General features: G+C 43.7%; 1 long non-coding RNA gene across 1 annotated transcript in view; it reads left to right on the top strand.

The window, feature by feature from the left end:
• Positions 1-22,993, top strand: part of LOC135974235 (uncharacterized) — a 29,530-nt gene extending 6,537 nt beyond the window's left edge. The window contains exons 2-3 of the long non-coding RNA XR_010591457.1: positions 14,442-14,555; positions 22,342-22,993. This is a non-coding gene — a long non-coding RNA (uncharacterized LOC135974235). The remainder of the gene's footprint in view (positions 1-14,441; positions 14,556-22,341) is intronic.
• Positions 22,994-27,640: the final 4,647 nt, after the last annotated feature.

The raw sequence follows: 27,640 nt of genomic DNA on the forward strand, positions 1-27,640 counted from the left end.
ATCTTCCACTCCAAGTGCAAGACACATTTCTTTAGCCTTGTCTGGTCTAACATGGACACATCAGTGTGCACACGTGTACATGTATGTAGAATTTTTTTTAAAAATCCAAAACAAAACACTTGTGCACACACTTATTCTCCCCAGGGGAAAGAACGAGAGAACCAACAACATGTGATAGACGTGGTCACATGACTAATGCACCATTGGAAGGTCCTCTGATACTATGGCTAAGTGTGGTAAGAACGTATGTAGAATACATAGAAATGGGTGGATTAGGAAAAGACTAAAATCTCACGCTGCTGTTGGGGCTTGGGGGCTAATTTGTTGTTTTGTTTTTTTTAATTCATTAAAGATAGAGTGACAAAATGGAAATTAATGCACCTTGGGTGGTGGCTTCCCTCTTCACGAAGGTGACTCTTTAAAAGATGCAGTATTGCTGCTATATTTCTCAGCAGCATTATTTACAGGAAAATTAGTTTAAACAGCAGCCCTTAGCCTTGTAGAAGTCTCTGAGCTAATAATCTGGATTTTAATAACACTACTGTATCTTCATCATATTATTGCAAATTTGTATAATGAACAGTTTCCCTGAGAGGAAAGAGCCAAGATAGTAGTACTTGAGAACAGCTCTATTTTAAAGGCTATTAAAATGCTGTTCTAAGTTTAACAGCTTAAATTGTGGAAGGAAATGTAGCAAGCAGGCCAGGATCAGATTTGAACCTTGAATCTGGCTTTAAACTTCAGCTCTCTCTAGGAAAAAATCACACCCCCAGATCTGAAGATTTGAGTTTGCAGGTTCAAACTCCAGAGCCAAATCTGAACTTTCCCGAAGTTTCGAGTATAGAACACCGATTTGATTAGATTTAGCCCATGGCATTATGTTGGAAAACATCTTGGTTTGCAGTTGGCAGCTGGGGTAGGCAAAGTTTGATCTCTGAGCCAGCATCTGTATGCCCCAAAATGGCAGCCAGCTGCCAACAGCAAGCCAAAAAAGGCGGGAAGAGACAAAGTGAACAAAAAAGCTTTTAACTAAACAAACTTTCTGCCTATTTTTTTAGTTTATCTGAATTTACTGCAAATGGCATACAATAATAGTAATTGTGAAGCACTTTCTCCGTGTTTGTGTGGAGAGGGACACTTCATTTCATACATCATTTACAATTCCCTGCTGTAATTCCACCATGTCAGGAAGCTTTTAAAGGTTAATGAGAGTTGGGGGGGGGGGGGGAGGGTTTCTTCAGTGTCCCAGGTCTGAGTACACCAAGCAGTTGGGTGCAGTAATCAAACTTTTGCTACAAGCTTAATTTTCTTTTCACTTCACTGACAGTAAATCCACTTATCTTGAGGTTAATGTGGGGTAAGTAAAAGAGGAGACATTTATGTGAACATTTTTTGGCATCTAGGCCTATTTAGGTACTAATTTTCCACTACAAGATATGCCCAGCTACTGTATTTATTAACAAGTTGCAGATACAAGCTGCCAATTTCTTGTGTATGTTCTGGGGCACTATAAAGGCGGGGGAGAGAGAACCCCATTCATACAGAGAGTGCTTGCAATTGATGATGATGCCCAAACAAACTAGGTTCTTTACAGGATAGAATAATCCTGCAAGACGCTGAGAGCACTGGGAGGAACTAGTACGCACCGTGGTAGAATCAGGCCCTATGGTGTGTGATGTCTCGCCTACCAACAGCATACAGTTATGCTGAGAGGTTCTGGTGAGTGCCTGAATAACAAGCCTCTTTGAGATTGGTTGTGAACTCTCCTTTCAGTTAACAGGATGTGTTCATCACAAGTCCCTCACCTAAGACAAAAGGGGGTTGGAGTTTTGGATTGAGAAATCCAAGAGCTATTGGTGGATGTGGTGATCGGGAGGTGGCTAGAAACTAAAAGAGATGGACAGTCAGCAGCTGCTGAAAGTATGGTGGCTGACCCTAAAAGAAACATGGGAAGAGGTTTTGGGGTCTGTGGTGCAGGCTGAAAAGTGTCTGTTGCTGCTGCAAGCTAAAGAAGCGGTTTCCTGCTATTTGGCTCCTGCATTTTGAGACACAGGACTTTGTACATTCTGTATAAATAAACAAAACTGCATCAAAGAAATACCCGATTCCATCAATTTCTACTCCCAGCCAGAATGTCCTCAGGGCCCTGAACCTTGACTAGCTTGGGTCAAAAAGGGGCAACATTACTAAGTGTTGGGATGCTTATTAAGACCTCTAGAGTCAGAAATGCTAGGCTAGAAATCCTATAGGAACAGGTTTCAAGCATTCTTGTGAAATTGTCAGAGCTACGTAGTTCATGGGTGGGGGTGAAGGTTGTAAATAAAAATTTAACTCATGAGAGAGGATGGTTTAATTAAGGCACTGGACTAGGACTCAGGAAATCTGCCTTTAGTTCATGGATCTTCTCCTAAATCGTTCTGTTTGTACGGCACTGAGCACAATGGTCCATGACAGAGTCCTCTAAATGCTACAATAATCAAACCAATTACAATGTGATACTGGGCAAGTTACTTGATCTGTCTGTGCCCATCTTTACAATGAGGATTCCATTGCTGCAGTCTGTTTTGTCTGCAAATTGTAACTCTCTCAGTGCAAGGACTGTCTGCTACCGTGTGTCTGTACAGCACCTAGAACAGTTGGGCCCTGGTCTTAGGCTCCAAGGCTTATTGTAATAACAAAGATAATGAATCACCAGCCAGTTATGAAATAGGTTTATTATTAGTGGTACTGGATGGGTACGGCTAATCCATCCTCTGTTCATAGCTGCCTGTGATTTCAATTCTCCTTTCGTCTATACCTCCCCACACCCTCTGAGAAAGAAGAAATCTGGCTATGGGCTGTCCATGTAAATTCAGTTGCTGTATTTGTGTGTCATTTTTGTGGGTATCTGGGTACCAAATACCCATTTCATGTATAAGTGGGTCAGGTAACCCACAACTACCCCTGAGTAATTTTTTCAAGTATCATGGTGAAGCTGGTATTTCAGTATCCACCCACTCTACTAAAAAGACAAAGCCAGCACTGTTCTTTTTGATAGCTTTTTCTTTTCCCTTGGAAAGAGAGGGGGCGAAGGTGGAATTGTGCCACCATCTGAATGATTACTCATCAGAGCAGCAGGTGACAGACGAGGCAATGTCACTTTCAGATGCTGCCTTAAAAAGACTTGCTGAGAAAGGAATTGGTGGTCATGGTTTAAAACCCTGATTTCAGCTTGGGCTTAGATCACGGCAGTATATTCAAGTTCTTCAGTAGGTGAGCACAAACATGACAGATACACTGTCATTCCGTTTCCATTTCTGACAGTGTTGGCTGGTTTGGTGTTTTTATTTTTATTTGTTTTAAACAATACATAGGATCTGCTGTTTGGAGCGTGCTTGTTGTTTTTTGCTTGCTTCATGCCAAGGATTCTTCAAATTTAATGATGGACTGAAATCCCCTGGTTGGTAAATGTTCCCAAGCATCCCAGGGAACCATAGTTGACGTTAGGTTGTCATCATTCTGGTAGCAGCCAGCAATAATTCTGTGGTTGCAAAAGAGTAACTGGCTGTAGGGGAAAAATGCTGGAGACATGATTGACGATCACGCACAAGCTGACTGCAGAAGTCTCTCTAGACCTTGCTGCAGAATTCCAGGACACCTGTGCTTCCACATCTCTGTCCAATTGTGCTTTACCGAGCCACTCATCTTTTCTTCTGGGCTGCAGAAATAGGTTATTCTCCCTAACCCTCTCCCCAGAGCTTTATCTGGATCATGTTCAGTGTCCCAAAGGGGACTTATCCAAAAAGATTACTGCAGTCACTAGCCTTCAGAAATAATTGATTTACATGTTCCACTGTCTGACAATTATCTTCCTTTTTACTTTTTAAATCCTGTCTCTCTTCACCCCAACCATGTTAAAATTGAGATGTTATGCATCAGCTTGAGTAGAAAAAGACCAAATTATTTTGAGTTATTTGTACATAGAGCTCTCAAATTCAGGATTTCCATTCTAGAGACAATTCTAACATGTTGAGAATTTGCTCCAAAAAGTAAAATTTTTGAGACTTCCCTGCAATTAAATTTCAGGGGGGGAAATGAACTGAAATGAAATATTTTCATTTCAGCATTCTTACTTTGTAATTAAATATTTTATAATTAAAATATGACATGGAGTCACAGCTGGCTCTTTCCAGCCACGTGGCCCCCAGAGAACGTTCAGGGGTGTGATTGGACTATGCAGTAGTATCGGTCGACGCTACGCACGGCTCATGCGGCGCCTCATGTTCTCAGACGCCATCCGATGGTCCAGGGACATCTACATCGAGCACATCACCGGCCACCGACAGTACCAGGAGCCATGAGCCAGAGTGACATCGTTCTCCCACTATGAGAAAGGGACCAAGTGACCTTCTCCGTTGGCTCATATGAACTGGAACCATAAACTCCCTGAACATTAAATCTCACCAAATTAGGGTGACCAGACAGCAAGTGTGAAAAATCGGGACAGGTGGTGTGTGTGTGGGGGGGGGGGTAATAGAAACCTATATAAGAAAAAGACCCAAAAATCGGGACTGTCCCTATAAAATCGGGACATCTGGTCACCCTACACCAAATGAGGGTCAATCCATTCTCATCATCATATCCACTCATTATACTCCACCCCCGAACATAGCCACTCTATGAACTTCATACCCTCATATCTCAATGCCTGTACTTTGACCCATCAACCTTTTACCCCCATCCGGGGATATTGCAGATTATGTATTCCTCATGCCACCTTATCTTAAACCAAACTTTGCACCCTCGATAATCTGTACGTTATTCCCTGATAACCAGAAACTTCTATGCTCAGACTCTGTTCACTTTTTTAACATCATCTTAATACAAATTTTAAATCCATTAGGGACCATTTCAGTGTGTCCATAAATAAGAGTAACCCTGAGGCTATTCTGGCTTAGGTTGAGAGCCAGACAAGTCCCTTACCACCTCAGGAATCTGGGGAATGCAAAAGTGGCATGCTCCAAATCTTTCTCCCCACCCCCAATTCCTGAACCAAGCCCAGCTAGTCTGGACTCTCAGATTGGGACCCCATTGATTTAACTGGCACATCTACCTGTGCAGGATTCCAGGATGTAGCCCATTGTTAACAATTCATTATCACTGAACATTTGAAGTGAGTCATGCAATAACACTGACCTATTCCAACAGCTAAGCTCTTATGCATTTTGTGAAGTGTTTTTGTTTTCTCTCTGAAAGGATAACACTTAGAATGTTGTGGTTCATTTATTCTAATGTCCTTTTAGGCAGCATCAGTTCCTTACAGGCAATTTAAGGTCCTTTCACACTCCAGAAATACAGTACACAGTAACAAGTTAGATAAGTCTTTCTTAGTCAGTAGTTGACAGAGGTCTTCAGTTCATCTGAAATTGTTTATAAAATTACTGTCTCATAAGTAAACTAAACCTTTCACTGATTGATTTATCCTTGTGACACTTTTTTTTAGCTTGGGTAAGGTTCCCTCCCCTCCCCCCAGCTCAGTTCCATAAACCATATCATAACATACATCTTACAGAGGGCGGTAATAACAGAGCCACCGCCAACTTCCACTGCAATTTAACTCTGCAATCATGAATGTTGTAAAGAAAACTGGGGTGCCTTTTACGTATTCCACAGCCCGAGTGCAAACAAAACTGAGCCAAGAATCTTCGTCGTTCAGCAGATGCATTTTAATCTATAGCTAATGACAGGAACATCAGATTAACAGGTTTTGTAAATTAGCAAACATGCAAATAAACTAATTTACACCCACACCCAAATATGGCACTGATTCTCTGTACAGTAGATCATCACTAATCTGTGTTAATAGGCAACAGGTGCAGCACTGATCTGTGAGATTTCCAAGCTAGCAGGTGGTGATGCCATAGTTACAGGGCTAGCTTCACCTCAGTCCCCTGAGTGCACCCAGCTCATGGGATGGACCTGTTGCCCTAACCTATCTCTGGGCATAATCTCATGATCCTTCCATTCTTAGATTAGGATGTGGGTCAGGCTACGCATCTTATCAACCCTCCAGCTCCTGCCTGCATTTACTCCCTTCAAGAACCTGTGCCCAGTGACAGTGACCAAGAGCCTTCTTAAAACAAGGTATTTTATTTAGCAGTTGGAACAAAGCGTTGGGGGGGGGGGGGAGTTTAGGTGTTTTTTTTTTTTATCTGGTATGCATGTTTAGTCTAATCTCATTTTACATTTCCCTACACACTAAGTTAGACAGACCTTCCTCTTCAGTTACAGAAGCAGAACAGGCTTACAATCTTTTAAGAAACCAGCGAGCTTGGTCGTGGTTTAACTCCATTAGTATGTCTCCACTGCAAAGTTAACCCGGGCTCTTGATCAGGTTTTAGCCTAAACCCTCCGGTCCTCCACACAGGTATGTTAAGTGCAGGTTAGTTTACCCACTTGGGGGTACAGACTAGAGCCCAGGTTCTGCTTTAACTCGGGCTGGGACCTTCCCACTTTGCACTGAGGACACAGGCAAAAATCACTCAAGCGCTGACCGTTTCTCCAATGTCCTTCCCACAGTGCCCCCTGAAGCACAGACCTGCTTGCCCATACTTGACTAGGAAAGAATCCTAGAGTGTCCGCACAAAGAACCCTGGGTCTGGGTTTCAACTGCTCAAACACCCCCAATTAAAAAACAAAATGGGGGGTTGAATCCAATCAACACTGGAAAAAACACTAAAATGGTAACTTGGATCTAAAGGTTTGCCTACACAGCGCAGTAATACCGACTATGGATGTTTGATTTCTAAAGCACATTAATGTGCTTTAGAAATTAATTTGTCCATATAGACCCTGCTGGTGAGCACTAAGGATTACTTAGTTGTCCTAGTACACTTTAATAGTAGTATGTTATAGCACATTAGGGAACATGACAAAGATTACTCAGTGCAGTATGTTATTTATTACAGTACACCTCTACCCCGATATAACGCGACCTGATATCACACGAATTCAGATAGAAAGCAGTGCTCCAGGGGGGCGGGGTTGTGCACTCCGGCAGCTCAAAGCAAGTTTGATTATAATGTAGTTTCACCTATAACGCGGTAAGATGATTTTTTTGGGGGGGGGGCTCCCGAGGGCAGCATTATATTGGGGTGGTGGTGTATATACAAAGAGCCCCCCCCTCACACACACACACACACCCTGATTTTTGGTCAACTGCATAAAACTCAAATTGCTAAAAAAATAACCCCCCCAAATGAAGTTGTTAAACCCTGAAAAACATCTGCCCTAGCCCTAGGTTATACCCCCAGACACACAAGGCTGAGTGTAGAAACAGTGAGGACTCCATAACACAGTATGGCTTTGCGGGGGGAATGCTTACACCTGGGCTAGGCAAACCTGCCCGCCGATCACCTGTTAACTGTGCAGTCAAAATATACCCCCTAGAAAGTGTCTGCTCCTCCCTTTGTCAGGGAAGCTAGTTGTTTAGTGTGGTGTTTTGTTTTTTTTTGTTTTTTTTTCCTTCTGAATTCCGCCCCCCCCGCCCCCCACTACCTCCTTGGTGTGAGGCTGGGCCATTTACCATGGTGCCCAATGGCCTTTTGTTAGAGGGCCAAGATATGAAATCTCTGCTGCCTCAGACTGGCTTTTCCCAGGCCACCTAGGAGCATGCCCCCATGAAGGTGGCTCCATTGTTCGTGTCGTTAGACCCATTCAGCCTTAATGGTTTGTAGTCACTGATTTTTGGGCCTGTCTCTACATGTGAGTGAGTATGTGGCGACTTCCTGCTCTCCTCAGAGGTATGTGTATCTATGTATGCAGACCGAGCACAAGGGCATTGATGGGTGTCCGACTGTGCTGATCCATTTGCCTCATCTGTGTGGGATGTGAGGGTGCTCGGGAATGAGAACTGACCTCTTTTTCTAGAAGGGTGTGTTAGTCGATCAGAGTTTGTCGACCTTGCAATTGAGGGTACGACAGCAGCGGAGTAGGCATACCTGTGATAGCCTAACTGTGGGGCGCACCCTGCCCCAGGAGCATAGAGGAACATTCGGGGGGGCGCAGTGGGCCCCGGCCAGTCCCCATGGGGCACAGGGAGTGCCACCCACTCCCACTCAGCTCCCAGCTCTGCTCCAGCCCTGCCCCCAGCTGTGGCCTGGCCACGACCCCGCCCCCAGGCTTGTCCCCTGGCCGTGGTTCCATTCCCAGCCCCACCCCTAGTTGCAGCCCCACGCTTGGCCTTCTTACCCCCTGTCCATCCCCATGAGCTGTGTCCCTGGTCCTGGCCCAGGAGGGAGGAGGCAGAGACAGCAGTAAGGGGTGATGTGATGCTAAAATGTTTGGAGACCACTGATGTAGTGTGACTGCACTTGAGTAGCAGCCCGAATACAGGTCCACTAGGGAGCCTGGGTACATAATCCAGTTGCTAGTCTGTTGAAGTCCATGCTGATATCATTACCCTGTTGTCTAGCAGAAGACCTAGGAGAAGATACGATGCCCTACGCTGGCCCACAGAAAATGCTGATGTCACTCTCACCCAGATTCTGGAGGCTTTTTTTTTTTAGTAAATTGGGAACTCTAAACTCCATCTGCAGTTTGCTCAGACACTGCAGTGATGGGAACCATGGAGTAAGGCAGCAGTTATGTGAAAGAGAAGATCAAACTATGCGGAGGATGGTCATTCTGTTTCACTGAGAATTTTGACACTTTTTTAATATTTGGTTTTGTTCTTGTTTGGAAGAAACCCCCAACATTTCAAAGTTCTGTGAGGAATGGGGAGGGGAGCCCTTGGTCTGGCATGGTTCACCTGGCAGGCTGCCCCCAACCTGTGGACCCTGGAAGACCTACAAAAACAACAAGGAGTCTGGTGGCACCTTAAAGACTAACAGATTTATTTGGGCATAAGCATGCATCTGAAGAAGTGAGGTTTTTACCCACGAAAGCTTATGCCCAAATAAATCTGTTGGTCTTTAAGGTGCCACCAGACTCCTTGCTGTTTTTGTAGATACAGACTAAAACGGCTACCCCCTGATACTGGAAGACCTAGAAGCCAGGCTGCTGAGGACCCTAGGAGCTGGAGTACTCCTGTCCCCACAACAGTCCACCAAATGGGATGCCATAGAACCAGATTCTGGAAGCCTAGGCTGCCAAGGAACTGGGAGCTTCAGAACCTGGACTCTCAGGACTTCCTAGCTCATCAGTCTCTTTATTCCACCTTCTAAATCCTCACTACTTACATAGAACATAAGAACGGCCATTCTAAGTCAGACCAAAGGTCCATCTAGCCCAGTGTCCTGTCTTCTGACAGTGGCCAATGCCAGGTGCCCCAGAGGGAATGAACAGGTAATCGTCAAGTGATCCATCCCCTGTCACCCATTCCCAGCTTCTGGCAAACAGAGCCTAGGGACACGATCCCAGACCATCCTGGCTAATAGCCATTGATGGACCTATCCATGAACTTATCTAGTTCTTTTTTGAACCTTGTTATAGTCTTGGCCTTCACAACATCCTCTAGAAAAGAGTTCCACCGGTTGACTGTGCGTTGTGTGAAGAAATACTTCTTTTTGTTTGTTTTTAAACCTGCTGCCTATTACTTTCATTTGGTGATCCCCAGTTCTTGTGTTATGAGAGGGGGGTAAATAACACTTCCTTATTTTCTCCACACCAGTCATGATTTTATATGAAACAAACCAAACATCCTTCAAATTTTGAAATATACTGAGATTCAAGTAGCGTCCCATTTGTCATCTTCAATCTTTAGTGTTAATTTGATTTCATGCAAAAATCACTTTTCAGCATTGATTTAAGTTGTTTGTTTGGGATTGCACTAAACCAAGAAATAGTTTATTTTACACTGCAGATTACTTCTATTGATTTTTTTTCCCCCTATAGTTGGAAATGGCTAGCAGGACTTTGCATGAGTCTACATCTAAAAATTAGGTTGACCTAGCTACATCATTCAGGGCTGTGGGGAAAAAAACTGTGCCCTGTACAACATGGTTAGGTCAGCTTCACCCCCACTGTAGATGCAGCTAGGTTAGCAGAATAATTATTCCATGGACCTAGCTACTACCTCTTGGCAACATGGCTTGGCTACATCCACTGAACAGCCTTTTCCATCTGCGCTATGGCACTACAGCAGCACATCTGCAGCCTTGTTGCTGTAGTGTAGGTGCACCCTGAATAGAAATTTATAAAAATTCTATAATTGCAGAGCCCTCAGATCAACCTCGTTCCAATCTCATAAATGTAAGGGGAATTACACTCTACAGGAACTGTGCAAGAGATCATATGGTAAGACGTAATTGTGAAATGTATATGGACATGATCTCTTTTGTCACTGCTTCATAGTAATATCTAGCACTTGCATTGCATACTCAACATTAACTAATTAATTGCTGAGTGGTGAATGAATAGTATTCCAGATGGAGAACTGAGGTAGACAGGTGAGTGACTTCCTAAGTGAGAAGACAGATTGGATGCTCTTGATAAGGCATTAGACTGGGACCTGGGCATTCAGGGTTCAGTTCCCAGCTGTCAGATTTCATGTGTGATCTTGGGCATGCCCCGGTTCCCTATCTGTGAAATGGGGAAAGCAATTTGTTATCCCCATCTGGCGTGTTTATTTAGATGGTATATTCTTTGGGGCAGGGAATGTCTCACTCTGTTTGTACAGCACATAGCACCATGGGGCCACAGTCTCTGTTATCTAGGTGCTACTATAATATCAATATTAACAATGGAGCTCAGGACCTGCTGCTTTCCCTGTTCTCTTCTGATTCATGGACCCTCATTACCATGCCATGCGTCACCTGTGCTTCTCTTGCTCCTTTTTCTGCCTAATGGGGAAAACAGTGCGAGGTTTTGGTTTTTTTTATGTATTTTTTTCATCCCTTGTTCATTCCTCCAGTCCAGAGCATGAGACTTGCCTGATGTGCTGAGGTCAATCACACCTCTGGAGCAAGCTGCTTAAAATGGCAAGAAAATTCTCTAAAGCTGAATTTGTGTCCCTTGGACAGCAAAGCACCAAAAGATTCAGCACCTGCAAATCTTTCACCAAGCTGTCTCATGTGGAGGTGTGTGAGATTTTTTTTTTTTTTTAAGTATGTAAAGCAGCAAACCAGACTTTGAACTGTGGGGAAAAGTCTACATTTAAATTGATCACAAAGAAGTTGGATAACTCAGACCTCATCAGCGCAGTTCCACTTATGCAAGTGCTTCACTCTTTCTCAAAGTCATTCTTCTGGAGCTTTAACACAAAAGGTAACTCCATCAAATATTCTACTGAACACTGCAATAGCAGTCAGCTCATTCAAGCACAGCCATTCAACGCTGTCATATAAACCCAGGATGCTGAATTGTTGCTACTTACCTCGCTGCTTCACCACTGCCTAAACAGAGCCTCTGTGTAGGTGTGACTGGTTCCATAAAGCCACTTCTAGCCCCCAGTGAAATTGAAGGCTTCTCAATGAAAACCATTGTGGGTAGGAAGAAAAAGGTTTGACAATAAGGCAACTCTTGAGTGAGGTTGGTGAGAACTTTCAAGGAACTTGATGCAAAGCCGAAGTGGTCTGTCCTGAGAAAATGAAAAACATGAAGTTGGGGATTATCAAGGGTAATAGATGTCATTATGTCCCTTCTAACCTAGCTATAATTACTGATACTCTTCAGCTGAGTAGTTGGGTACAAATCCAATAGTTTTCTGAACTCAGCACATCCTTGCTATTTTAAATCAGAAAAATAAGCTATTTTACCCCAATGTCTTCCTCAATGCATGTTAATACCCTGTATCTGAGAGATGAAATTTCAGAAATCACCGGCTTTTGCTTCCTAAGTATCTCCCAATCCTCTCTGCTCATTCTTTCTTCAATTCTCCGCTTCACCTCTCAAGTCCGTGCCTCTCCTCGCGTTTGGAAGTCTCCCACTTCTTGGCCTCTAGCACTCCCTTTTCAAATCCATTTTTCTAGTGACCTCTTCCTTAATTTCTCCCAGTGATTTCTCCACATCCTTCTGACCCTTACCGGAATGGTTCTGTCTATCCCTCTAGCTTAGATATTTCTGTACCACCAAGTCTTGAGCTGTGTCTTGTTGGTCATAGATTGCAAGGTCTTTGAGGGAAAGAACTCTATTTGCAGTGTATAAAGTGCCCTGTAAGGTCAGAGTGCTACATAATCTTTTAATAATGGGCCATATTGGCGGTCACGGGGGCTGGAGTACTTCACAAATGCGTGAGGAAGTTTCAGGCAGGGAAGAAAAGGAATTGGAGGGGAAGTGCTGAGGCAGGGGGAGGGTCCATACCATGTGGGATGGAACGCTGACAATATGACTTTGGATAAGTCAGTGCAAAATCTAGGGCCAGGCCTGTGGGGAGCTCACCAGTATGTGGTTTTTTTTAAAGCAAGCAATACGTGATTCTCAGTGTGCCATTTAGGCCCCTGTATTAATCGATATAGCCAGTCTGTAAAGCAGAGTTATTCACAGGTTTTGTGATATGTTTGGAATGTGCTTGGCACTCTTGTAATATTCCCCTAACTTTTTCTGCCACCCACCTCTGCCCAACATCTTCTGTCCCAGGACTCGAGCAGCTCAATGAAACCTGCTAACCTTGTTTTGAGTCGCTTTGGGTATGTCTACATTGCAATTAAAAACCTACGGCTGACCTGTGCTAGCCGATTCGGGCTCGTGGGGCCTGGGCTGCGAGGCTATTTAATTTCAGTGTAGAGCTTCAGGCTCTGGCTTTAGGACCCTGAGATGGTTCCAGAGCCCCGGCTGCAGCCCAAGCCTGAATGTCTATACGGCAATTAAACAGCCTGGCAGCCCAAGCCCCGTGAGCCCAAATGAGCTGGCACAGGCCAGTCACAGGGTTTTAATAGTCCTACCCTAAGTCCTATTTCAACTCCCAGTCCCTCGATCAATTTCATTCTTTGTGATTAAGTAAATGCCTCCTGATGGGAGGCAAAACTAACTTAAACTGAAGATACAATTCTTCTCTCACATGGTCATTCAGCTAAAATACTCCCTTTTTCTCATTCAGACTTGAAAGGAAATGCATTTCGGACAGAGTTCTGATTGAGCTGAGAACGTTATAACTGAGGCTGTAATAAAGAGCCTAATGTTATGGTTGAATTATTAGATAATATAGAAGAATGCAAAGTGGGTATTTTGTCAGAGAAGGAAGGTGTCACATGGCTTCTATCAGAATACACAAGCTTGAAAAGACTGTGGGGGTGTGTGGCGTGCAATTTCCAGGGCTGGACAACAAAGGAAAAAGACATGAATTAGTCAGAGATTAGTAACTACCCAAACTGCTTAGTTCTTTGCAGACAGCAGCCATACTACCTACAGATGCATAGGATTCCTAAGGCAGTGGTTTTCAAACATTAGCAACCCGAGGACCACCATTTTGATTAAAAAAAAATTTGCAGACCCCTCCCTCTTCCCCCTCCCCCCCCCCCCAAGCCTGCTGTTCAGCCCCAGGCCCTGCCCCCCACTCCACCCCTTTTCCCAAGGCCCCACCCCTGCTCTACCCTGCCACTCCTCTTTCCACCCCCTTCCCCATGCACGCCCCGTCCTCCTCCTCCCGTCCCCGCCTCCTGCATGCCTCTGAACAACTGTTCCCTGGCATGCAGTAGGCGCTGGGAGGGAGGGGGAGGATTTGGTCAACGGGATGACCCCCTGGAGTAGGGTCCGCAGACCCAAGTTTGAGAAACGCTGTCCTAAGGGACCATGTAATCCACTGGTGAGTGGGTTACAGGTCTTGCTCTAGGCCTGTCTGCGGAGGATATGAGTAGCTACCTCCCCCAATGACAGACCAATCCTTTTCTAGTTCAAGTTATAGCAATGCCAGCGTTTAGGTCTGGAGATCTTGGGGTCAATCCTTGGTGTGTTGGCCAAGGTAGTGGCAATGTCAACAGCATGTATTATGTTACTCTGGAGAGTGCCTCTAATTCTATCCCCAGATTAGCCACTGGGCTGCTGTGGAATGATACGGTGTCAAACAGAGTTTAAAAAGCAACAGAGTCCTGTGGCATCTTTAAGACTAACAGATGTATTGGAGCATAAGCTTTAGTGGGTGAATACCCACTTCGTCAGATGCATGAGTTTAAAAAGTTACTCCAGAATAAAATCTGGAATTGACTTAGAACAAAAACCATCATGATGAATATTGTCCTTCTGCAGACATTCATGTGAGCAAATTTTGGTTCGAGTCTCTTCAGGAAGAGAAAAGGGCCATAAATACCCATGCAAACATGAACAACTAATTTTGTGGGGCATTTTGGAGGGATGCAATGTCATGCTAAATTCCACAAAACTAAAATGTGGATTTTTGTACCCTAGAGGCCCAGATCACACTTGTCAATAGGAACAATGCAGAAACCAACCTTTTATTCCCCTAAGATTGCCTTTCTTGATGACTTTCTGGGCCACAATTCTCCCCTGTTAACTTTGTCATCCAATAGGAACTTTTTTCCCCAGAATGCTTTTTCTGGGTGCTCGTCCTTTCAAACCATCAGAGCGACAGCACTGGAGCTCTACGGTGGCCATTTTGCATCTGCCTTCTGCTCTCCCACATGGTAAGTATTCTAACTTCCACTTATATTTTCCCTTTCTAATTTCTCAGGGGAGTGGTATATCTTCACAGACCTGAAATTGCAGAATGCTGAAGAGCACAAGCAGAATCAGAGATTATTAATTTTAAATATAGCTCTTCCTATTGAATGGAAATCTCCACTGATCTATGTACTACATTGCTTATGAAATCAGACATACCATAATAGTACTACTTTGTGCTTTTTGGAAAAATTTCATTTTTTGCTGACTCATGGGAAAGCTTCTTTCAAGCAATACCAACAAGGTTAAATGAAACCACTTCTTAATTAAAGGGAGCGTGTAAAATTGATTTGGTAAAATTATAACATTGCTTAATGACTGCCAGATATGTTCAGAGCAGAAAGACTGACATTTTATCTTGATCAATGTGTATTTTATTAAAATCAATGTACTCTATGAAACTGCTCTATGAAATGTTAGTAAAGTCTAATTTTCTACACTATAGAAAACAGACAATCTAATGAAATAATTGCTTATAGGAATTGCCACACACAACTTGTTTTCTTTGGTTGGTTCTCTTAAGGGATTTGGGTGAACATTGTTTGAATCATTAAAAGCAGAGTGTTAATTCAAAAATTGTCACATCAAATCAACTGGAGTGAGTTGCTGGAGGTATAACTTGCTAGTAATATGATATGGAACATTGCATTTCTAAACCACTGCTTTAAAACCAGCTCAATTCTATGCAGAGAGAGCTACAGGGTTCAGTTCAGGGCTGTTCCCAGCCTCTAAATAAGCATATTCTTATGTGCTTTGCTGACTTGAGGTTCTAATGAAGACTTGTCCCTATAATAAACCTGTAACTGGCACCTTTGTCTCAGTACAGATTCCACAGACTGAATGAGCCTTAATGTGAAAATGTGTCCTCTTTCTTCTAAAGACGTTTTTCCTAAGCCACCACTGAGGCAAGCAGGACTGGCAATATGGGGATGTTTACACTGCTACTGACTTTGCTGTAGCTAATGTAACACACTAAGTGTGTTTTATTCAGCCTCTACTGGCTGGTTCATGTAGAAATTAAGAGCCCACTATGGCTACTAGCTTAAAATAATTTTTCCCTTAATTTAAGTGATGGAAAGCTGTCCTTTGGAGGTGAAAGTCCAGGCGCGCGTGTTCGTGCGCAGTCGCTCGCTCTCTCTGACTACACTGGGTAGTAGGGTCATTCATTATACTACTAACCATTACATGGCAACATCTTTTGCTAACCTAGGCCAGGCTAGAGCAGATGTTCTCAATCCAGTCCCCTAAACTGTGCCACTAAAAATGAAGTTGTTTCTCCTTTGTAGCAGTCTTGCCCTCACTGAGGTGATCTTCCTCATAACTCTAAATAAGCCCTTACTCTATGAAGAACTTACTTGAATCTTGTTTTCTACTGCTGTTTTTACACAACCATACTGAGTTGAAAAGAAGGGTGAAAGCAGAAGGTCTTTCAAACATTCTTTTAACTGTATCATTGTTACATTCTTGATTGGGCTCCGTATGGGAGTCCGGCAGTTCATTGCAACTTGGAGAGGGCCCCTAGAGAGACATTTTGCAGGGCATACAGCAGAAGTGGGTTCACTGGGAAGTATGCTTCATTGGAACGAATTTTCTATTTGTTTCCATTTTATTTAGTTCAACTCCTGGTTGCAGCACCTGTAACTTCAGCTACAAGGCAAACACTCATTGTTCCTTCCAGCACTACATCTTCAGTGGAGCTTTTTGAAAAGCTTATAAGGGAAATTGCAAAGGTGGAAAGTTCAGCTGATGTGGGAGAACTTAAATGTTCAAGTTCAGGAATGGATGGCTGAAAAGTTCAACTAATGCTTGAAAATCTTTCTGGGAAGCTGGGAGCCTAGATTTGAATAAGTTTGGCCAACATACACAGAAATTGGTCCATAATGCTAGACTCTCGGTCTGGGGACTGGTGAAGCTCAGTTGAAAAATAAAGATTCACTTTAGATTTTGGGTTTGTGCAAAGGAAAGCCTGGATGAAAACCAAAGACAATCTTCACACAAAATCCTCTAAAGCACAACCAGCACATTTCTCACACCACTTGACATGATACTGACCATATTTTTATGACCACTGGAGACCAGATCAAATGGTGTCCATAATTGTCAGCTATTGATTAAACCCTGAGAGCTTAATCATAGTTGGCAGACACAATGCTGAACATGATTTGTCTTGGTCTACAATGATTACAATGCTCCATGTCAGCTGATCTGATACTTCATAGTCACGTTAAACACAGTAAAATGTGGTTGTGCAGACTAGTCCAAGCAGAACTGTAAGTTGCCAATGACTTGGCAAAAACACCACTATAAATGAAATAGCAGTCAGAAAGCTGTTTTCCTAAAGGTGTAAATCTTTAGTTTACTTTATTGCTGATGTAGCAAGAAATCAAAGTATAACCAGAGAACTCCCAAGAATAGGTTTCAACCCAGTCCTATCACCCTAGGCATGGAGAATGACCTTCCAAAGACATTGCTCAATCTTTCCAGCAGAGCTGTCCTTTTAGCTCTTCCCTTAAGCACCCAGGAGGTATTCCCAGGTGCAGTAGGGACTAGGTCTGGGATCAGCAACCTTTGACATGAGGCCCCATCAGGGTAAGCCCCTGGCGGTCCAGGATGGTTTGTTTACCTGCAGTGTCCGCAGGTTCGGTCGATCGTGGCTCCCACTGGCCGCGGTTTGCCGTTCCAGGCCAGTGGGAGTCGCGATCGGCCGAACCTGTAAACTCTGCAGGTAAACAAACCGTCCCGGCCTGCCAGGGGCTTACCCTGATAGGCCACGTGCCAAAGGTTGCCAATCCCTGGGCTAGGTAGGTTCATCTGGTAGCATATAGAGGAACTAACTGCAGCTTGGAAATATTTTCTGGACTCACTTGTCTGTGTGCTCTACCAGAATTGCTTCAACAGGGTTTAGGAAGCAAAGGATCAAATCCTTTCCTGCCAGTATGGTAATAGGGAACAGTGGTGTAGACCAATGAGTCCCTTGCAATATGGATCCAGCTAAAGGAATGCTGTGGGGTATTCACTGACCACCTAGTATTGTGGCTATGGCAAATATGCTAGGGCAGTTGGATATTCCTTGTAGCTTACAGCCCATAACCTTTGGAGATCTTAGGGGCCATGGTCCACCTCATTAACTAGGTCAGCTAGTTATTATGTTCTTCCTATAAGCCATGGAGGAATCTCCCTTTTGGGGGAATGTGCAACTGTATGTGAGAGGGATCACTCGTGCAACCCTCTTCCACCTCCCTGCCACTTGCAAACCAAGCGTGTGGGGAAAATGGTGCATGGAGAGACCCCTTACTCTACATACATAGATGGAGTAAGGAAAAACCCTTCTGTGGCTGCAATTCCCATCTATTTATGCCTCATGTAAATAGCATGTTTACCCTACAGTACAAGATCCTGTTGCTCCTGGCTTGGCTTTTATTTGAAATTGTATTGTATAGCTTGATTTTTGTGATGATCCTTTGCTGTAAAATTCAGGGCTGAGAACAGTATTTATTCCTCATAAAAACAGAGTGCTTACAAAAACACCAGGGCAACGTTGCTTTCCAGAAGGAATCACAGAAGATGTAGCCTAACAGACTATCACATAGGAGCTTAGAAAATGAATAACATGAGAGCCTTTAACCTAATTATGACTTTATCATTTTATTGGCACTATCAAACCTTCATAGCCAAGCCAGCACAACTGCGGGAGCCTTGCCTACTGTCATTACTCAGTGTTATCTTTTATTTACACATTATTAGAAATGTGCATGGGGGAATTCTGCAGACAAACGAGATATGGGCCAAGAGCAACAGAGGGTCCTGTGGCACCTTTAAGACTAACAGAAGAGACTTCTGTTAGGCTTAAAGGTGCCACAGGACCCTCTGTTGCTTTTTACAGATTCAGACTAACACGGCTACCCCTCTGAGATATGGGCCGTGCACCTGGGCTGCAATTTAGCAGCATTGCACTGTAGGACCAGCCCTGATGCCACTGTAGCTGGCTACAACAGGATCACCCCAGTGCTGGGGGGTTGTCCAATGACTTAATTCTAGCATAGTAGCGCTTATGCCACGCTGTTTCCCTGTAACTTCCCTGTGCTCTGTGATCCTGGGATACTATGATGACCCCTTGGGGACTGGTACAAAGGAACCAGTTTGGTGGAAAGCCAGTAAGTTGCACATGGCTTATACCCTCCTTTGTATCACTCCCTCCTGCGTTACTCTGACAGATCTTCATCCACAGCCAGGGAAGGGGGGCTCAGGGCACAATCCATGCTCTGAAGAGTGTACTGAGGGATAAATCCTGAGCAAAGGTGTACTGAGCACCTGAATTGAGTTAGAACTGGAAGTGCTCAGTGGCTTTCAGTATTTAGTGCTCAGTTAAAGCAGGACTTGAGGGATTGTAATGGACATTGGGGGTGATAGTGAAATAAGCTTGTATGGTTGCTTGGTTCCTTGCTTCATCTGTTGTTTTTAGTAAAAATGCTGTATACCCAGAAACCCAAGGTTTATGGCAGAACTCCTCAATTAGAATTAGAAATAATTCATTAATATTTTTGTGAACAAGAGTCCAGTTCGGGTCCCCATGAACACCTCTGTAAATCAATGCAATTTCACCAGTGTTTATTTGCTCCAAAATTAGTACGTGAAGCATGGTATTCGCTAATCACTATGCACTATTTGATATACTTTTTTTAAAAAAAGTTTCAGAGAGCGGAGTAGGATGCAGAAATACTACCATCTGATTCTAGAGACCCACTTCTCTGTCCATGCACTGCTTATTAGCTGTGAACAGTCTGAGAACAAAACCTGTTGCCTGACAATTATGTTTTTCAAACTCTTGGAAAATACTTACGAATGATGATTACCTTTGAATGAAGTAGAGATGGGTTCGTGAGCAGACTGCAAAGGGAGCTCCCAAAACTGGGTGACTGGGCCACGAAATGGCAGATTATATTCAGTGTTGATAAAATGCGAAGTAATGCAAATGGGAAAACGTAATCCCAACTATGTATACGAAATGATAGGGTCTAAATTAGCTGCTACAGCTCAAGAAAGATCTTGAGGTCATTATGGTTAGTTTTCTGAAAACATACGCTTAATGTGCAGCAGCAGTCAAAAATGCTAACAATGTTAGGAACCATTCGGAAAGTGAAAGATAATAAGACAGTAAATATCATAATGCCACCATACAAATCCACGGTATGCCACCTTAAAAACTGCATGCATTTCTGGTCACCTCATCTCAAAATAGCTCTCTTACAAATGGAAAAGGTACAGAGAAGGGCAACAAAAATGATTAAGGGTATAGAACAGCTTCTGCATGAGAAGAGAAAAGATTGGGACTGTTCAGCTTTGAAAGGAGATGACTACGGGGGGATAAAATCATGGATGGTGTGGACAAAGTGAATAAGGAAATGTTATTTGCCTCTTCACATAACACTAGAACCAGGGGTCACGCCATGAAATTAATAGGTAGCGGGTTTAAAACAAACTAAAGGAAATATTTCTTCACCTAACACACAGTCAGCCTCTGGAACTCATTGCCGGGGGATGTTGTGAAGGCCAAAAAATATAACTCGGTTCGACAAAGAATGGGATACATTTATAGAGGATAGGTCAATCAGTGGCCATTAGCCAAGATTGTCAGGGATGCAACCCTATGCTCCGGGCATCCCTAAGCCTTTGCCTGCCAGATGCTGGGACTGGATGACAGACGATGGATCACTTGATAATTGCCCTGTTCTGTTCATTGCCTTTGAAGCATCTGGCATTGGCTAATGTTGGAAGACAGGATACTGGGCTAGATGGAGTATTGTTCTGGCCCAGTTTGGCTATTCTTATGTTCTCATGACTCATTCACCAGAACATTTGTGTTAGCTCTTATTCAGAATAAATCATCCACCAACAGTTCCTCACAGCACCAATGTAATTCTTCCTTTGTTTTTGTGTGTGACTATATTAGGATATAGGTGGAGATGTGGAAGTCCCAGAGACACAAAGATGAACTTATTACTGGCATAGGCCACAATCCTGCAAGGTGCTGAGAGTTCCAGTGAGTTGTTAAGCACACCTGATTCCCACAGATGTTAATGGGAGTGGAGGGTATGCACTGCTCTCTATAAGTGCTAAGGGCCTTGCAGGACTGAGCCCATAATGGTTATGTATCTAGGCCCTGATCTAGAAAGGATTTACCACAAGCTAAAGTCCCATTTAGTGAATCTTAAATGTATGCTTAAAATTAAACCATTTGATGCATTCTTGAGTCAGGATTCTAGAACTTCCATATCTCTCTCTTCATTCCAATGTATTCATTTAATTCCCTTTTTGCAATGAAAATGAGCATAAAACATGACCTGCCCCTCGGCCCATCGAAGATATATTAGCTTGCAGCACATTCACTCTCGAGTAATCTTAATTTTAAATTATATTGATGTCCCCTCACAATTTCTCTTATTACAGATAGCCCAACAAGCCCCGATGCAGGGCCGCAGCCAATTTTCTGACTTGGAAAATGCCTAGCACAAAAGAATTTTCCTATTTTTCACACCAATGCTGAGTAAACACCTCTTTGATAATATACCGTTATGAATTGCAAACTTGTCAGAATCCAATTATTAATCTGATATTCAGGTATTTATTTCATTCCTTGTAAGAATTCTGCAAGGTCAGCTCTGAGTAATTACACTTTCTGATAGGCTCCTACTCCAGCCTCCATTAAATGAGCATTCTTCAGTATAATACTGCTGCTGCAGTACCACGAGGTTACAAGCCTAGTGCGTTCACTGGTACAGATTGTTATTGAATGTGAAAAGAGAGGCCACTGAATTATATTTCTGGCAAAGGGGGTTATTTTTAATATTCAAGAGTGCTATGCAGCCTATTTTATTTAATAAAAGGAAACAATGGGAATTATAGGAATTGAGAATTTAAAGGGCAAGCCTATTTTTCATAATTAGAAAACCACTTATACAGACTTGTGTTAATGTAAATGCAGTGGATGTATTTCCCATTATTTAATTTGTCGTTTAAAATAACTTGCACTTATCATTCATGGCAGTAGATCTATTTACTAATCTATAGGGATTTATATTAAATAGCCAGGTAATTCCCCAAATATCTGTTTCTAAGGATTTTGATACCTTACAGCCGAGAGAGATTTTTTCCTTCACCATTTAGTTAATTTTTCACCATTGTGTGCATCTACTTTTTTTATAGCCCCCATCACAATTATATCTGAACACTTCACAAGTATCAATTCATTCTCACACCAGCTCCTTGAAATAGGTGTGAAATAGAGTGTTACTTCCCATCCCCCATTTTACAGATGGGGGAGACATACAGCGTGACTTGCCTACATCACACAGGTGTTAAACCCGCAATAGAGGTCTCCCTACGGGATGGGGAGCAGGGAGATACACGCTAGCCAAATTACACAATGAAATAAGTGATAGAGCAAAGACTGTGTTGCCTTCTGAAGATTTCTATAACTACCTGATCTATAATTTAACCCTAAAGCAAAATAAAATTGAGGAAATTACCATAAATAACTTAAGATGACCATCAACATGTGGCACATGGCACATAGTACTGTGATTTTTATTTATATATAAAAAGAAATGAGACTGTCTTCACATTGCGGAAAAGCACTGAAATCCGCCGCTGTTCTTCTGTGGCAGAGGTAATGCTAAGAATGATTCCCTGGCAAGTATGTATAAATGTGTAGAAAGTGTTCTTATATCTTTACCCATCCTTATTTCACAGGCATTAATATTAATGTAGAAACTCTCCCCCAGAAGTTGAAAAGTTAAAACAGCAAAGCCCATGAGGCCAAGTCAAATGGAAAACATGCCCTGCAGAACCTGTGGACTGATGTGCAACATGACTTGCTGAGTCGTCCTTACTGAATACGACTCTGCATCAAACATGGCTTTGCTGAGCTATCCAAGGAAGTCCCTTTAAAAACAATTCGATCATACTTCAGAGTTAGAGCCAAGATCAACCGAGGTCCCAGACGAGAAGATCAATATGTTTTCAACATTTATTCTTTGCTGGAGAGAGTGATTAACAAGACACTCCAGAACCTTGTCAATTATATGGTACTTGTTTTGATTTAAGGGAAATAGCTTTAAGCCAGGGAGGTCTGAGGGTAACGGACTCCAGAAAGAAAGAGTGAACATACACAGAGGCTGAATAGTGCAACCATGAAAACAGAAATGCGGTCTAATATCATAAACTCCACCATACTTCACCGCTCTTATTTGCAGGATTAAATGTTTCACTAATGGCTGGGGTTTACAGTCATTAGAAGTGAATTATATTAATTTTATCTAATAAAGACCTTGTGTCTTTCTGCCAAACACTATGGGCTAGGTGCTCTCTTCTGCTTTGATCTGGGTGGGGAAGAGAGGGCGCGTCAGAGAGGTGGAACTAGCTGCCTAATTCTTTTGGCCCTGACATCACTTACCCAGCTCTAAGATCTGGCATTGGCTTGCAGCATCTTAATGGATGCTGTCCCGGTGGAGGTTAGACATGCCCACTCCCAACACGCTGCTGGGGGCAAGAAGGCAAGAGTCTGTAGCTGGTACATTTGCATCATCCAGGAGTTCCCCCTATGCCAAGGGACACTTGTTTCAATAGAGAAGTTCAATAGCGAATCCAGCCATATGGCTCTTCTTTTGAGTTTTTGGAGAGTTCTTAGTTTGGAAATATGAACCAGAAAGGTTTTGAGGAGTCTCCTCTCTCAGAGCAATCAACATGGTTGCTGCCCCCAAAAGAGAATAAAGGCCCATTCATCAATAGGAGTTAATCTGTTAGGAGTAAGGCTGGATGAATGATTCAGATGGAAATCGGAGTCTGACTTTAAGCCATCCTTGCTCAAGCCTGCCATAAGGAATGTGTGGATAAGCATATCACCATTTGGTCTGTAGACTGAGGGTTACCACTCTTTAGGGATTTGTGTAGTAATGTTGCATTGCAATGTAGCTATGCCTGTGGCTTACCGGAGCCAATCCCTGGTGTTTCGGTGGTACACAAGGAATAGGAGGGACCTCGCTGCTAGTCAGGACAAACCCAGAGTTCTGAGAGCCCAGCTCTGGAAAATGAGGAGGAAGACACTCCTACTTTCAATTGTAAACTCTTTGGAGCAGGGAATGTCTCTGCTATGTGTGTGTGTATACGGTGGCTAGGGCAACAGGGCCATGGCTACTGTAATACAAATCATAGCAGTGTAGGACTGGAAGGGACCTAAAGAGATTTTTTTTTTTTCAATCTTTCCTCATAGGTCATGCTTTCTAGACCTTTAATCATTGCTGTTGCTTGCCTCTGGACTTTCTCCAATTTGTCCACATGTTTCCTGAAATGTGGCACCCAGAACTGAACACAATACTCCAGCTGAGACCTTAGTGTGGAGGAGAGCGGAAGAATTACTTCTTGTGTCTTGCTTACAACAGTGATATTCTGGGATACGTTGGCAGGGCATAAATAATTAATCGGAATCGCTACATTCTTTGTGGAGATTCCAGAAAAATATTTCCTCCCGGATCTCATCACCAGAACTTGAGGATGTAGAGTTCTTTGGATTCAACCTTGCCAAAGTTTGTATTAAACTTTGTCCTCCCAGCCAGCTTTGTCCTCTCAAGGGCCAGGATCCAGACCTGTGAAGAGGATGTAGAGGAACGTTTGCCTAGAGGCCAGAGTCCACCCATGGAGATGCCATTGCATGTTCAGTTTGCAAATTAGACCACTTTGATTATCTGCTCTCAAACCTGTAGTAGAAAACCAGTTTCTAGGCCTCGTTCATTGCAGGCAGCCCAAACTGCCTTTAATATCTATTGTACCGTTAAAGCGCCTCTTCATGAAACCCTTGTAGGGAAGTATCCTAGATCAATACAAGCCTGACCAATACTAAGTGAAGAAATAAAATAATATTTATTACTCTATCCAGATATCTCCTGGGGTCAAGAACAAATCAGGAAGCATCTTATTGCCAAAGCCTTGCGGATTCTGTAGCAGAATGGACACAGAGTCGGGGGGGGGGGGGGGGAGAAACCCCCCAAATTCAGCAGCAATGTTAATTATATTAATGTGTCGTGGTATCATGCAATAGCTTGAGGGATAGGCCACTGCTGCCCGTGTAACTTCATGGCAGCCAAGGCACTTGGAGCTGAGGGCAAGAACACTAGAAGTGTTGTCATGTCAGAAGGTGCCCTTTTTGTTACTGAGATGTGCAAAGTCCTCAGCATGTTCCTAAGGAACATGGGCGGGGGGAGGGTAAAGCCTCTGTGATATCCCTTGACTTTGGGCCTCCATTTCAGCACGTTTCATTTTCCCGAGTGGGAGACAAGTGGCAGGATGTAGCAGTAGCCAGGGAACAGCAGCCTTGCCCGGTGAGATACTGACAGAGGTTTCCCCTGCTCTCCTTGGCTCCTATTGTTCTCCCTGATCACGGGCTGCAAAACCAGACCAGAACTATTCTTCGACAGGGCTGCTCCCTCACCCCCCAGGCCAGCATGGCAATCTCTGGGTCCCCAGCCCTATCTGCTGGAATGTTGTCGCATTCTATTGCAGAAGCCAGCAGAACAACGGTACGTACGTAGCTTGGCCTCCTATGGATGTATATGTTAAGGACTGGGTGGTAGGCAGTCTTGTCTAGTAGCCAGAGTCAGCTCTAGTAGGTGGAGCAGACATCCAGGGTGGGGACCAAAGCCAGGGGTCAGCACCAGAGTCAATTGTCAGTTACCAGAGCCAGGGGTCGAGCTAGCATCAGAAGTCAGAGTCCGAGCCAGGCTAGGTAACTGATGATTGGAAGCCAGGTATAAGGGGAGGAACTGGAGTAGAGGCAAGAATCCAGCATGGAGCAGGAGCACAGTGGGAGCAGGACTGAAGGCAGAGTTAAGGCAGGAGCCAGGATTGGGTGCAGGAAGCAGGCACAAGCAGGGTCCAATGCAACCACAGCAGACAGTCACCTTGTGGCTCAGACAAGCTTCCTATGCCTCCTTCTGGCTTAAATAGCATGGCTGGACCAATCAGTGGCACTGGGCCATCCTCCAGTCAGGGACCCCATGGATGGTGCCTTGGCTGAGGCAACAGTCCTAGTAGCTTCTCCGCCCACTAGATTTCAGCAAACGTTGGGTGGAGGCCAGGATGTGGTGGCTGTCTGGGGACTCCCACGCTTGGGTTCAAGACCTGGGGATGTCATGGTACATAGTTAATAGACACACTCATCTGGAACTCAGTTATGGCTGTTCGGTTTTGTCATATGCTTAAAGCTGCATAGAGAACAAAGACTCATCAAAAGTCTAGCTGTGGGCCTGATACCCAGCTCTATGCAGACAATGAGACAGGTAAGCTGGGTCCACTGTTCTGCCCAGGGGGGCGATGCTGAAGAGTCTGGGAAGAAATCTTCCTCTCTCTCACTCCCTGTGTCCCTTTTTGTGGTCAGGCTCTAGGAAGCATACACTGATAAGCCAACCCACCCCTGAAGGGACAGCTAAAGCAAAGGGACAGCTACAGAGTGCAGAACAGGGCAGGGAGAAGAAAAACAAAATGTCAGGCCTCTGGTTGCAGCCAAATGGAGAAATCCACACCCATAATGCTGCACTCTCCAGCATCCAGGCAAAGGGCCAATGTTCATTGTAGAGTACATAGAGTCTGTGTCACTAGTTGCTCGTCAGACATTGCTGGTGTCTATATTGTACAGATGTCTTTTCTCCCCATTTTCATGCTGACTGGGAAAAGGAGGTCATGAACTCGGTTGTGATGTATGTAATATGGCTCCCCTTGGTCAGTCGTCATCATCAGGGATTGAACTTGGGATCTTTGGATGTTAAACCATGAGCCTCTATTGCCTGAGGTGAAAGATCAAATCCCAAAGCAGGCTATTCAGAGGGGGACAACGCATCTCACTGAGTGGGTGTGAGTTACACATAGTTTTAGAGAATGCTCTTTTCTGTCACTAATATTTTGCACCAATGATGTCAAAAGAAACTCACTGGATTTGCTCAGTTCAAAGCACTTTGCCAATCCTAATGAATATACCCTTGCAATACCCATTGGAGTAAGTATTCTACCCCTTGAGAGATGGCAAAAGAAAAGGTCAGAAAGGCAAAGTGATTCACCCAAGGTGACTTAGGAAGTCTGTAGCAGAGCCAGGAATAGGGCCCAGATCTCCTGATTAAAAGTCCTCACAGGTGAAATTTTCAGCAGGGCTGGGGATTTAGTCCCCACTTTTCCATACATTTTTAAAGCTAAATTCCCCACTATTGCTTTGAAAACCTCAACCATGATAAACTGCAAAGAGCTCTTATGGGAACAGCATTAACTTGCCAACGCTGTATTAAGTAAATATCCATAAAGTAGATTATTTATCAAAATGTTATGTATACAGTTTCAACAGGAGTGTGAATATTATGTTCTACAATGAAATACCCAGCATTTACCTAGTGGTGCGGAAAGAACATTATCCATGTCTGCTGGACTGTCTGAATATCAAGTTGGGTTTATTTTTCAGGACCACAGGTAATTATCTGTAAAAGAGAAAGGCAGGAGGTGCCATCAGGAAAATGAGCAAATGGTATATTAATAGAAAAACTGATAGGCTGTACAATTATGTCTACACTGCAGTGTAAGCCCAAGGTTCAAACTCAGGTTCAGGCCTAACTCCCCTTCCAGCGACACACAAATCATGCTAAACCAGGGCTCATACCCAGGGTCCCACAACCCCTCAGTGGTGGAGGATACGAGTCTGAGTCAAGCCAAGACCCAGAGTTCAAACCCTATTGCTTTGCATTGTAAACCAGCCCCACTGGACCTGTACTCTGGGAGTCTGCCAAAAGTATTCCACAATCCACAGGCCAATTTTCGTTGTCCTCTGGAGAGTCAAGTTTGATGAACAGTCAGGTTTTTCCATGAGCAAAGGGCTAGAGCAGCCACATTTTGAAAGTGTGCTAGGAAGTCTGGGATATGGGTGGTTGGAGTCAGGCCCACAGAATGCAGTGTAGAGGCTAGAGCCCCAGGTCGAGACCCAGAGTTCAACAATTCCTAATCTAGGGTTACAAATGAG

This window comes from Chrysemys picta, chromosome 11 (assembly GCF_011386835.1).
Source record: "Chrysemys picta bellii isolate R12L10 chromosome 11, ASM1138683v2, whole genome shotgun sequence".
Taxonomy (NCBI): Eukaryota; Metazoa; Chordata; order Testudines; family Emydidae; genus Chrysemys; species Chrysemys picta.